At 49.3% G+C, this 11,419-nt stretch overlaps 1 protein-coding gene across 1 annotated transcript in view; it reads right to left on the bottom strand.

Moving 5' to 3' along the window:
• The window catches only part of LOC311105003 (transcription factor COE1-A-like), a gene marked incomplete at its 3' end in the record, with an annotated part of 78,374 nt that overhangs the window by 26,851 nt on the left and 40,104 nt on the right, over positions 1–11,419 (bottom strand). The window lies entirely within an intron of this gene.

Raw genomic sequence — 11,419 nt, 5'->3', positions numbered from 1 at the left:
TGTATGAGTTAGGGAGGGGAGGGAGGAGGAGAGGGGAGAGTATGTATGAGTTAGGGAGGGAGGGCCGTAGGAGAGAGGGGAGAGTATGAGTTAGGGAGGGAGGGAGGAGGAGGAGGAGAGGGGAGAGTATGTATGAGTTAGGGAGGGAGGGAGGAGGAGAGGGGAGAGTATGAGTTAGGGAGGGAGGGAGGAGGAGGAGAGGGGAGAGTATGAGTTAGGGAGGGGAGGGAGAGGAGGAGGAGGAGAGGGGAGAGTATGTATGAGTTAAGGAGGGAGGGAGGGAGGAGGAGGAGAGGGGAGAGTATGTATGAGTTAGGGAGGGAGGGAGGGAGGAGGAGGAGAGGGAGAGTATGAGTTAGGGAGGGAGGGAGGAGGAGGAGGAGAGGGGAGAGTATGAGTTAGGGAGGGAGGGAGGGAGGAGGAGGAGAGGGGAGAGTATGCATGAGTTAGGGAGGGAGGGAGGAGGAGGAGAGGGGAGAGTATGAGTTAGGGAGGGAGGGAGGAGGAGGAGGAGAGGGGAGAGTATGAGTTAGGGAGGCCGAGGAGGAGAGGGAGAGTGTGTATGAGTTAGGGAGGGAGGGAGGAGGAGGAGAGGAGAGAGTATGTATGAGTTAGGGATGGAGGGAGGAGGAGGAGAGGGGAGAGTATGTATGAGTTAGGGAGGGAGGGAGGAGGAGGAGAGAGGGAGAGTATGTATGAGTTAGGGAGGGAGGAGGAGGAGAGGGGAGAGTATGTATGAGTTAGGGAGGGAGGGAGGAGGAGGAGAGGGGAGAGTATGAGTTAGGGAGGGAGGGAGGAGGAGAGAGGGGAGAGTATGTATGAGTTAGGGAGGGAGGGAGGAGGAGGAGAGGGGAGAGTATGTATGAGTTAGGGAGGGAGGGAGGAGGAGGAGAGGGGAGAGTATGAGTTAGGGAGGGAGGAGGAGGAGGAGAGGGGAGAGTATGCATGAGTTAAGGAGGGAGGAGGAGGAGAGGGGAGAGTATGTATGAGTTAGGGAGGGAGGGAGGAGGAGGAGAGGGGAGAGTATGTATGAGTAGGGAGGGAGGGAGGAGGAGGAGAGGGGAGAGTATGAGTTAGGGAGGGAGGGAGGAGGAGGAGGAGAGGGGAGAGTATGTATGAGTTAGGGAGGGAGGGCCGAGGAGGAGATGGGAGAGTATGCATGAGTTAGGGAGGGAGGGAGGAGGAGGAGAGGGGAGAGTATGAGTTAGGGAGGGAGGAGGAGGAGGAGAGGGGAGAGTATGCATGAGTTAAGGAGGGAGGAGGAGGAGAGGGGAGAGTATGTATGAGTTAGGGAGGGAGGGAGGAGGAGGAGAGGGGAGAGTATGTATGAGTTAGGGAGGGAGGGAGGAGGAGGAGAGGGGAGAGTATGTATGAGTTAGGGAGGGAGGGAGGAGGAGGAGAGGGGAGAGTATGTATGAGTTAGGGAGGGAGGGAGGAGGAGGAGGAGAGGGGAGAGTATGTATGAGTTAGGGAGGGAGGGCCGTAGGAGGAGAGGGGAGAGTATGAGTTAGGGAGGGAGGGAGGAGGAGGAGAGGGGAGAGTATGTATGAGTTAGGGAGGGAGGGAGGAGGAGGAGAGGGGAGAGTATGTATGAGTTAGGGAGGGAGGAGGAGGAGAGGGGAGAGTATGTATGAGTTAGGGAGGGAGGGAGGAGGAGGAGAGGGGAGAGTATGAGTTAGGGAGGGAGGGAGGAGGAGAGGGGAGAGTATGTATGAGTTAGGGAGGGAGGGAGGAGGAGGAGAGGGGAGAGTATGTATGAGTTAGGGAGGGAGGGAGGAGGAGGAGAGGGGAGAGTATGAGTTAGGGAGGGAGGAGGAGGAGGAGAGGGGAGAGTATGCATGAGTTAAGGAGGGAGGAGGAGGAGAGGGGAGAGTATGTATGAGTTAGGGAGGGAGGGAGGAGGAGGAGAGGGGAGAGTATGTATGAGTTAGGGAGGGAGGGAGGAGGAGGAGAGGGGGAGAGTATGAGTTAGGGAGGGAGGGAGGAGGAGGAGGAGAGGGGAGAGTATGTATGAGTTAGGGAGGGAGGGCCGTAGGAGGAGATGGGAGAGTATGCATGAGTTAGGGAGGGAGGGAGGAGGAGGAGAGGGGAGAGTATGAGTTAGGGAGGGAGGAGGAGGAGGAGAGGGGAGAGTATGCATGAGTTAAGGAGGAGGAGGAGGAGAGGGGAGAGTATGTATGAGTTAGGGAGGGAGGGAGGAGGAGGAGAGGGGAGAGTATGTATGAGTTAGGGAGGGAGGGAGGAGGAGGAGAGGGGAGAGTATGTATGAGTTAGGGAGGGAGGGAGGAGGAGGAGAGGGGAGAGTATGTATGAGTTAGGGAGGGAGGGAGGAGGAGGAGGAGAGGGGAGAGTATGTATGAGTTAGGGAGGGAGGGCCGTAGGAGGAGAGGGGAGAGTATGAGTTAGGGAGGGAGGGAGGAGGAGGAGAGGGGAGAGTATGTATGAGTTAGGGAGGGAGGGAGGAGGAGGAGAGGGGAGAGTATGAGTTAGGGAGGGAGGGAGGAGGAGGAGGAGAGGGGAGAGTATGTATGAGTTAGGGAGGGAGGGAGGAGGAGGAGAGGGGAGAGTATGTATGAGTTAGGGAGGGAGGGAGGAGGAGAGGGGAGAGTATGTATGAGTTAGGGAGGGAGGGAGGAGGAGGAGGAGAGGGGAGAGTATGAGTTAGGGAGGGAGGGAGGGAGGAGGAGAGGGGAGAGTATGTATGAGTTAGGGAGGGAGGGAGGAGGAGGAGAGGGGAGAGTATGTATGAGTTAGGGAGGGAGGGAGGAGGAGGAGAGGGGAGAGTATGTATGAGTTAGGGAGGGAGGGAGGAGGAGGAGAGGGGAGAGTATGTATGAGTTAGGGAGGGAGGGAGGAGGAGAAGGAGGAGGGAAGGAGGAGGAAAGGAGGGGAGGAGGAGAGAAGGAGAGGAAGAAGACAGATGGATGAGAGGTCGAAAGGACAGTGATCTGTCTCCCTGTAGTATGAATGAGGAACAGGGACACTTTGTAAGAAACCTCCTGTAAGAATACTGGTTCCATCACCTTTGATGCTCTCACCCATGCTTCCCTTCTCTCTCTCTCTCTCTCTCTCTCTCTCTGTCTCTCTCTCTCTCTCTCTCTCTCTCTCTCTCTGTCTCTCTGTCTCTGTGATTGACCCCCTCCTCTCTCATTCTGTGTAATATTTATGCTTCATTCTTTATTTTCTTCCCTCTCTCCCTCCGTCTTTCTCTGTCTCTCTCTCCCTGCGTCTTTCTCTGTCCCTCTGTCTTTCTCTGTCCCTCTCTCCCTCTGTCTTTCTCTGTCCCTCTCTCCTTCCGTCTCTCTCTGTCCCTCTCTCCCTCTGTCTCTCTCTGTCCCTCTCTCCCTCCGTCTTTCTCTGTCCCTCTCTCACTCCATCTTTCTCTGTCTCTCTCTCCCTGCGTCTTTCTCTGTCCCTCTCTCCCTCCGTCTTTCTCTGTCTCTCTCTCCCTGCGTCTTTCTCTGTCCCTCTGTCTTTCTCTGTCCCTCTCTCCCTCCATCTTTCTCTGTCCCTCTCTCCCTCCGTCTCTCTCTGTCCCTCTCTCCCTCCATCTTTCTCTGACCCTCCCTCTCTCCCTCTGTTCTCCAGTGTTCTGGTGGGATCTCATGAGAGATAGCTATGGATCGATTCAGAAACTGGCAGGAGGTTCAATACCATTGAATTACTGCTTCATTCTTCACACACACACACACACACACACACACTCACACACACACACATTTACATTTTTTTTACATTTAAGTCATTTAGCAGATGCTCTTATCCAGAGCGACTTACAAATTGTACACACTGACCCTTCCCCCAACCTAAATCATTACCATACAATCTTGTTTTTGATCAATTTCTCCATAAACTGGTGATTGTGTTTATTTGGAGGATCAGACAGACTAAATTACACATCACTTGAACATGTTAAGAGGATAAAACAGCAGGAAATTCAGACCCATAGAATGTATGACTTATTTTTTATAGAGGAAAGCCTGCCTATTTTATTTTGAAACAGATGCTTGAGAATTTTATGAATGAATGTATGTAAATATAACATTTCCCTATGATAATACCAAAAGTTAAACTAATCTAGGAATTAAGATTACAGTAAGATTACTAGGCCTATAGCAAACAATATTTCATAATCTACCCCATCATAAAAGTGCAAAATGGAAAATCCTATAATCAACATACCGTATTGGTCCGAATATAAGACGGCCTTTTTTCCCCTCGAAATAGGTCCAAAAAAGTCGGGTCGTCTTATATTCGGGGTCTAGTATTCAGAGCGCAGTTTCTCTTCTTCGGCGCTCCCTTTAAATGTCAATACACATTCGCGGGCACAGATGGCGCCAAAAATTCGTTCCGGACGGAGGGAAGAGGCGTCCTTAACAACCAGCCCGTTACCGGTGTTTAAAGATGGAAAGACAGGCTGACCATTTAGAGACAAGTGGCTCAAAAGTGGGCCAGGTCAATAAACAACAGCGGAGGAGCTATGATGCCAATTTCAAAATAATGGTTGTCAATAAGGCAGAGTCATCTAACAACTGCCAAGCTGCCAAGACATTCGGGGTCACTGAGTGTAATGTAAGAAGATGGCGAGCAGAAAAACAACGTCTAAAAGATGCTAACAGTCAGCGAAAATCCTTCCGTGGTCCTCAAAGTGGTCGTTTCATTGAGGTTGACCGGAGGGTTTTTGAATATGTCAGGGAAAAAAGAGTTGAGGGAATGCCCATTACCAGAGCTGTCATCCAGGTTAAGGCCCTGGAAATCGCCAGAGAGCTCAACATCACTGGATTTAAAGCCAGCCTCGGCTGGTGTCGTAGGATGATGCGGCGTAATGGACTGTCACTTAGACGGAGAACGAGTTTGGCCCAACGCCTGCCGTCAGACTTCGGAGAGAAGCTGCTTTCGTTTCAGCGCTTTATTATCAACCTGAGGAAGAAGCACTCCTACCCGCTGGATCAGATCGGCAATGCTGATCAGACACCCGTTTATTTCGACATGCCAACATCGGTGACTGTCAATAGAAAGGGAGAAAAGTCTGTGTTGGTGAAATCAACGGGCAACGAGAAGAGCCGCGTCACTGTCATGTTGACATGTCTCGCTGGTGGCAGCAAACTCCCCCCGTATGTCATTCTTAAGCGTAAGACTGTGCCAAAGGACCCAATGCCAGCTGGCATTATTGTGCGCGCCCAGGAGAAGGGCTGGATGGAGTCGGGGCTTGTAGTGGACTGGCTAAAGGTTGTGTGGGGCGCACGCTACGGGGGACTGAGGAAGAGGAGGAACATGCTCGTTCTGGATGCGTTCCGCGGACATCTGACTGAGCCCGTGAAAAGTCAGGTGCGAGCAATGAACGGGGATCTTGTGATCATACCAGGGGGAATGACAAGCCAGCTACAGGTGTTGGACGTAGTTGTGAACAAGCCTTTCAAGGATAACCTGCGAAAAAAATACACAGAGTGGCTCCTGTCTGGCAACCACGCACTCACACCGACCGGGAAAATACAGAAGCCGTCAGTCCGTCTACTGTGTGAATGGATCCTGCATGCATGGGATGCTATTCCCTCACAGAGCATCATCGATGGCTTTAAAAAATGTTGCATCTCAAATGCATTGGACGGCAGCGAGGACGACGTGCTTTGGGAGGAGCCGGTGGAAGCGGAGCAGCTGGGGAGCGATGACAGCGAGAGCGAACACAGCGGGGCAGAGGACGTGTGTGAGGGATAGAGAGACATCGGAGGAGAAGTTTGGCGAATTTTTGTTAAGTTTAGTTAAATGTGTGGCCTGTATTTTCTCTGTTATTTAAAAATGTTGCTTTATTATTGCTTGATATTAATTTTGAATCATACTGTACATAGTTTGCCTTTGTGTTTAATTCACTGTGTTTTTAATATTGTTATTTTAAAATAAAATGAAGTTCTTTGTTCGGCAAATCTAGTCTGCAAATCTGTTTTTCTAAATGTTTGTGTTGAAAAACGGGGGGTCGTCTTATAATCAGGGTCGTCTTATATTCGGACCAATACGGTAAATCAAATAGTGCTCTTCAGGGTAGATTAGAATGAGGTGTTCCACCATCTGGACATTCCAATTCCTTCCTACCATTCCATTTAGCAGGAGAGACGGTTTAAACCCTGAATCTCATTTGAATATCCCCTCAATATGGAGGTTGTTTAGGAACTGTGACTGACTGTAGGTACTGTATCTGAGAGTACACTGAGTGTGTGTGCATATATGTGTGTGTGAGTGTGTGTGTGTGTGGGGGGGGGGGCATGTGTGTGTGGCGTGCTCCCCATCTCTACCAGGAGAATCCACCAGTTTTAATCAACAGCAGACTCCACAGCAGCTCAATAAAATACTGAATTCACAAATGGGAAATAGAGAGAGAAATAGACTACCTCGTTACTGCACTCTACTGTTATTGTATTGGTGTGTGAGAGCGAGAGAGAGAGAGAGGGAGAGGGAGAGGGAGAGGGAGAGGGAGAGGGAGAGGGAGAGGGAGAGAGAGGGCGAGAGAGAGAGAGATGGAGAGAGAGAGAGAGAGAGAGAGAGAGAGAGAGAGAGAGAGAGAGAGAGAGAGAGAGAGAGAGAGAGAGAGAGAGAGAGAGAGAGAGAGAGAGAGAGAGAGAGAGGGGGATTGTGTGTGTGTGCTTCTAAGGTCCATCTACTACACATTGACGCTAATGCCAGTAATACAGGTACAGACTGAAGTCCTTTCATTTCACAGTTCCTCCCGATATAAAAATGACAAACATCTTCTGGCTCTTTCCACCCCCCTGTGGAATTGTAGTCAGATAGAACTTTGAGAGAATGGGAGTTAAATGGCACACTATTCCATATGTAGTGCACTACTTTTGACCAGGGCCCTATGGGCTTTATATAGGGAGCCATTTGGGACATAGTTAGAGTCTTTCAGCTTGTTAATATTCTGTTGCTGTATTTTAGTCTTCTCCTGTCCCTGTCCTGTTCTAACAGCATCCCCAGCCTCCTGACTGATGCTTCACACCTAATCAGTACTGGGCCCAGAAATACTACTCTTAATGTGTCTGTCTGTCTGTCTGTCTGTCTGTCTGTCTGTCTGTCTGTCTGTCTGTCTGTCTGTCTGTCTGTCTGTCAGAGAAAGAGCGAGAGCGAAAGCCAGAGCGAGAGCATTGGTCTTTGTATGTGCATGTGGGCGAGTGTGTGCATACGCACCAAAAATTTTAACAACTACCCCTAATGAGAATAGTATTGACGTATACACTGACTCGGTGACTGAGTTCATCAGGAAGTGCATAGAGAATATTGTTACCACTGCGACAATTAGAACTTATCCAAACCAAAAACGGTGGATAGATGGCAGCATTTGCACAAAACTGAAAGTGCGAACCACCACATTTAACCACGGCAAGGTGAATGGGAACATGGTCGTGTACAAACAGATCTCTGTAAGGCAATCAAACAGGCAAAACAACAGTACAGAGACAAAGCGGAGTCGCAATTTAACGGCTCAGACACGAGACGTATGTGGCAGGGACTCCAGACAATCACGGATTATAAAGGGAAAACCAGCCACGTCGCGGACACTGAGGCCTCGCTCCGACGTCTTACTCCCAGACACCTTCTTCGCCCCACTTCGATGAAAACACAGAGCCACCAACGCGGGCCACCGCTGCTCACAAGGACTGTGGGCTCTCGTTCTCCATGGCCGACGTGAGTAAGACATTTAAGCGTGTTAACTCTCGCAAGGCTGCCGGCCCAGACGGCCTCAGAACATGTGCAGACCAACTGGCTGGAGTGTTTATGGACATATTCAATCTCTCCCTATTCCAGTCTGCTGTCCCCACTTGCTTCAAGATGTCCACCATTGTTCCTGTACCAAAGAAAGCAAAGGTAACTGAACTGACTATTGCCCCGTAGCACTCACTTCTGTTATCATGAAGTGCTTTGAGAGACTAGTTAAGGATCATATCACCTCTGCGTTACCCGACACCCTGGACCCACTACAATTTGCATACTGCCCGAACAGATCCACGGATGGCACTATCCCCATGGCACGGCACACCGCCCTATCCCATCTGGACAAGAGGAATACCTATGGAAGAATGCTGTTCATTGACTCCAGCTCAGCCTTCAACACCATAGTGTCCTCCAAGCTCATCACTAAGCTCAGGGCCTTGGGTCTGAACCACGCCCTGTGCAACTGGGTCCTGGAATACCTGACGGTGCCGACCCTAGGTTAGTGAAGGTAGGCAACAACACCTCCGCCACACTGATCCACAAGGGTGCGTGTTTAGCTCCCTCCTGTATTCGCTGTTCACCCATGACTGCGGGGCCATGCATGCCTCCAACTTAATCATCAAGTTTGCTGACGACACAACAGTGGTAGGCCACAACTTAGAGGCTGCTGCCCTACGTACATGGAACACTGTTCACTTTAGTAATGGAGCACTGGTCACTTTAATAATGTTTACTGTTTTACCCATTTCATATTTATATACTTCTAGTCAAGGCTCATCCTATATAACTACTGCTGTACACACCTTTTCTACTCACATACAGTCCATACTGTCTATACACTCTATTATATACATATACACTACATGGCCAAAAGTATGTGGACAACTGCTTGTAGTACATCTCATTCCAAAATCATGGGCATTAATATGGAGTTGGTCCCCCCCCTTGTTGTTATAACAGCCTCCACTCTTCTGGCTTTCCACTAGATGTTGGGACATTGCTGCGGGGACTTGCTTCCATTCAGCCACAACAGCATTAGTGAGGTTGGGCACTGATGTTGAACGATTAGGCCCGCAGTCGGCGTTCCAATTCATCCCAAAGGTGTTTGATGGGGTTGAGGTCAGGGCTCTGTGCAGGTCAGTCAAATTCTTCCACACCGATCTCAATAAACCATTTCTGTATGAACCTCACTTTATGCATGGGGCATTGTCATGCTGAAACAGCAAAGGGCCTTCCGCAAAGGTTGGAAGCATAGAATTGTCTAGAATGTCATTGTATGCTGTAGTGTTAAGATTTCCCTTAATTGGAACTAAGGGGCCTAGCACGAACCATGAAAAACAGCCCCAGACCATTACTCCTCCTCCACCAAACTTTACAGTTGGCACTATGCATTCGGGCAGGTAGCGTTCTCCTGGCATCCTCTAAACCCAGACTCATTACTCCAGAGAAAGCGTTTCGACTGCTCCAGATCCAATGGCGGCGAGCTTTACACCACTCCAGCCGATGCTTGGCATTGCGCATGGTGATCTTAGGCTTGTGTGCGGCTGCTCGGCCATGGAAACCCATTTCATAAAGCTCCCGACTAACAGTTCTTATGCTGACGTTGCTTCCAGAGGCAGTTTGGAACTCGGTAGTGAGTGTTGCAACCGAGGACAGAGGATTTTTATGCGCTACGCGCTTCAGCACTCAGTGGTCCCATTCTGTGAGCTTATGTGGCCTACCACTTTGCGGCTGATTCGGGGCAGCTCTAGCAGTGCAGAAAGCTGACAAGCTGACTTGTTGGAAAGGTGGCACATTGAAAGTCACTGAGCTCTTCAGTATGGGCCATTCTACTGCCAATGTTTGTCCATGGAGATTGCATGGCTGTGTGCTCAATTTATACACCTGTCAGCAACGGGTGTGGCTGAAATAGCCACATCCACTAGTGTAGTGTACAGTGGCTTGCGAAAGTATTCACCCCCCTTGGGGGGTGAATACAACCTGGAATTAAAATGGATTTTTTGGGGGTTGATATCATTGGATTTATACAGCATGCCTACCACTTTGAAGATGCAAAATATATTTTGTTGTGAAACAAACAAGAAATAAAACAAAAAAACAGTGTGCATAACTAATCACCCCCCCAAAGTCAATACTTTGTAGAACCACCTTTTGCAGCAATTACAGCTGTAAGTCTCTTGGGATATGTCTCTATTAGCTTGGCACATCTAGCCACTGGGATCTTTGCCCATTCTTCAAGGCAAAACTGCTCTAGCTCCTTCAAGTTGGATGGGTTCCGCTGGTGTACAGCAATCTTTAAGTCACACCACAGATTCTCCATTGGATTGAGGTCTGGGCTTTGACTAGGCCATTCCAAGACATTTAAATGGTTTCCCTTAAACCACTCGAGTGTTGCTTTAGCAGTATGCTTAGGGTCATTGTCCTGCTGGAAGGTGAACCTCCGTCCCAGTCTCAAATCTCTGGAAGACTGAAACAGGTTTCCCTCAAGAATTTTCCTGTATTTAGCGCCATCCATCATTCCTTCAATTCTGACCAGTTTCCCAGTCCCTGCTGATGAAAAACATCCCCACAGCATGATGCTGCCACCACCATTCTTCACTGTGGGGATGGTGTTCTCGGGGTGATGAGAGGTGTTGGGTTTGCGCCAGACAATACTTTTGCAAGGCACTGTATATATTTATTCCGGACTCTGACATTGCTCATTCTGATATTTCGTAATTTCTTTATTTGTATTTTTTTGGGATTTGTGTGTACTGTTTTGTATTGTTAAGTATCACTGTTGGAGCTAGAAACATAAGTATTTTGATACACCTGCGATAATATCTACAAAATTTGTGCATGCGACTAATAACATTTTATTTTATTCTTATGTGCTCCAGTAGCAGGGTCTTTTAATATCAGTAGTGATACGCGGTTTCTAAGAGGTTGCTAAGCGGTGGCGGCTACATTCTGAAGAGGAAAGCATTGACTTCTGAACGAGAGGAGATGTTCATCATCATGCACCTCAAAGATGCGTCCCAAATGGCATCCTTTTACCTACATAGAGGACTACTTTTAATCAGGACCCATAGGGCTTTGGTCAAAAGTAGTGCACTATGTAGGGAATAGGGTGCCATTTGGGAAACAAACCCAATCTACAGCCAGCACCTCACAGCTTTTACAGCCCCTAACAGACAGGAGGAAGGGCTTGTAGCCTCTTTGATGAATGGTGATACACTGAAATGGATTTGTAGAAAAGAGAGAGAGAGAGAGAGAGAGAGAGAGAGAGAGAGAGAGAGAGAGAGAGAGAGAGGGGAGGGAAGGAAGGAGAGAAAAGCAGGCTGTCCAGAATATGCCATAAAAACAGCTTTACACGTGAATAGGGATGTGTAAGCACAGTTTCCTTTTCTCTAACCACTTACCTGTCCTGTGTGTGTGTGTGTGTGTGTGTGCGTGTGCGTGCGTGTGTGTGTGTGTGCGTGCGTGCGTGTGCGTGCGTGTGCGTGTGCATGTGTGTATATTCCAGTAGTGGCAGCAGGGTGTGTGTTGAATTAATTAGGTCTGTGAGCAGGCAGCATGTGGTTTCCTCTCCCCAACACAAGTTGATTAGTGATACCAGCTGTCCCCAGTGTGTGTGTGAGTGTGTATGTGTGTGTGAATCTGTGTATGTTGTGTGTGTGTGTGTGTGTCTATGTGCCATTCCCTTGCCGGCTGCCAGGCCACACCATGTCAGTCC

This window comes from Coregonus lavaretus (genome assembly GCF_964263955.1).
Source record: "Coregonus lavaretus genome assembly, chromosome: 29".
In the NCBI taxonomy this organism is placed as follows: Eukaryota; Metazoa; Chordata; class Actinopteri; order Salmoniformes; family Salmonidae; genus Coregonus; species Coregonus lavaretus.
Note: the sequence above shows the minus strand (reverse complement) of the source record. Positions and strands in the feature narration are given on the sequence as shown.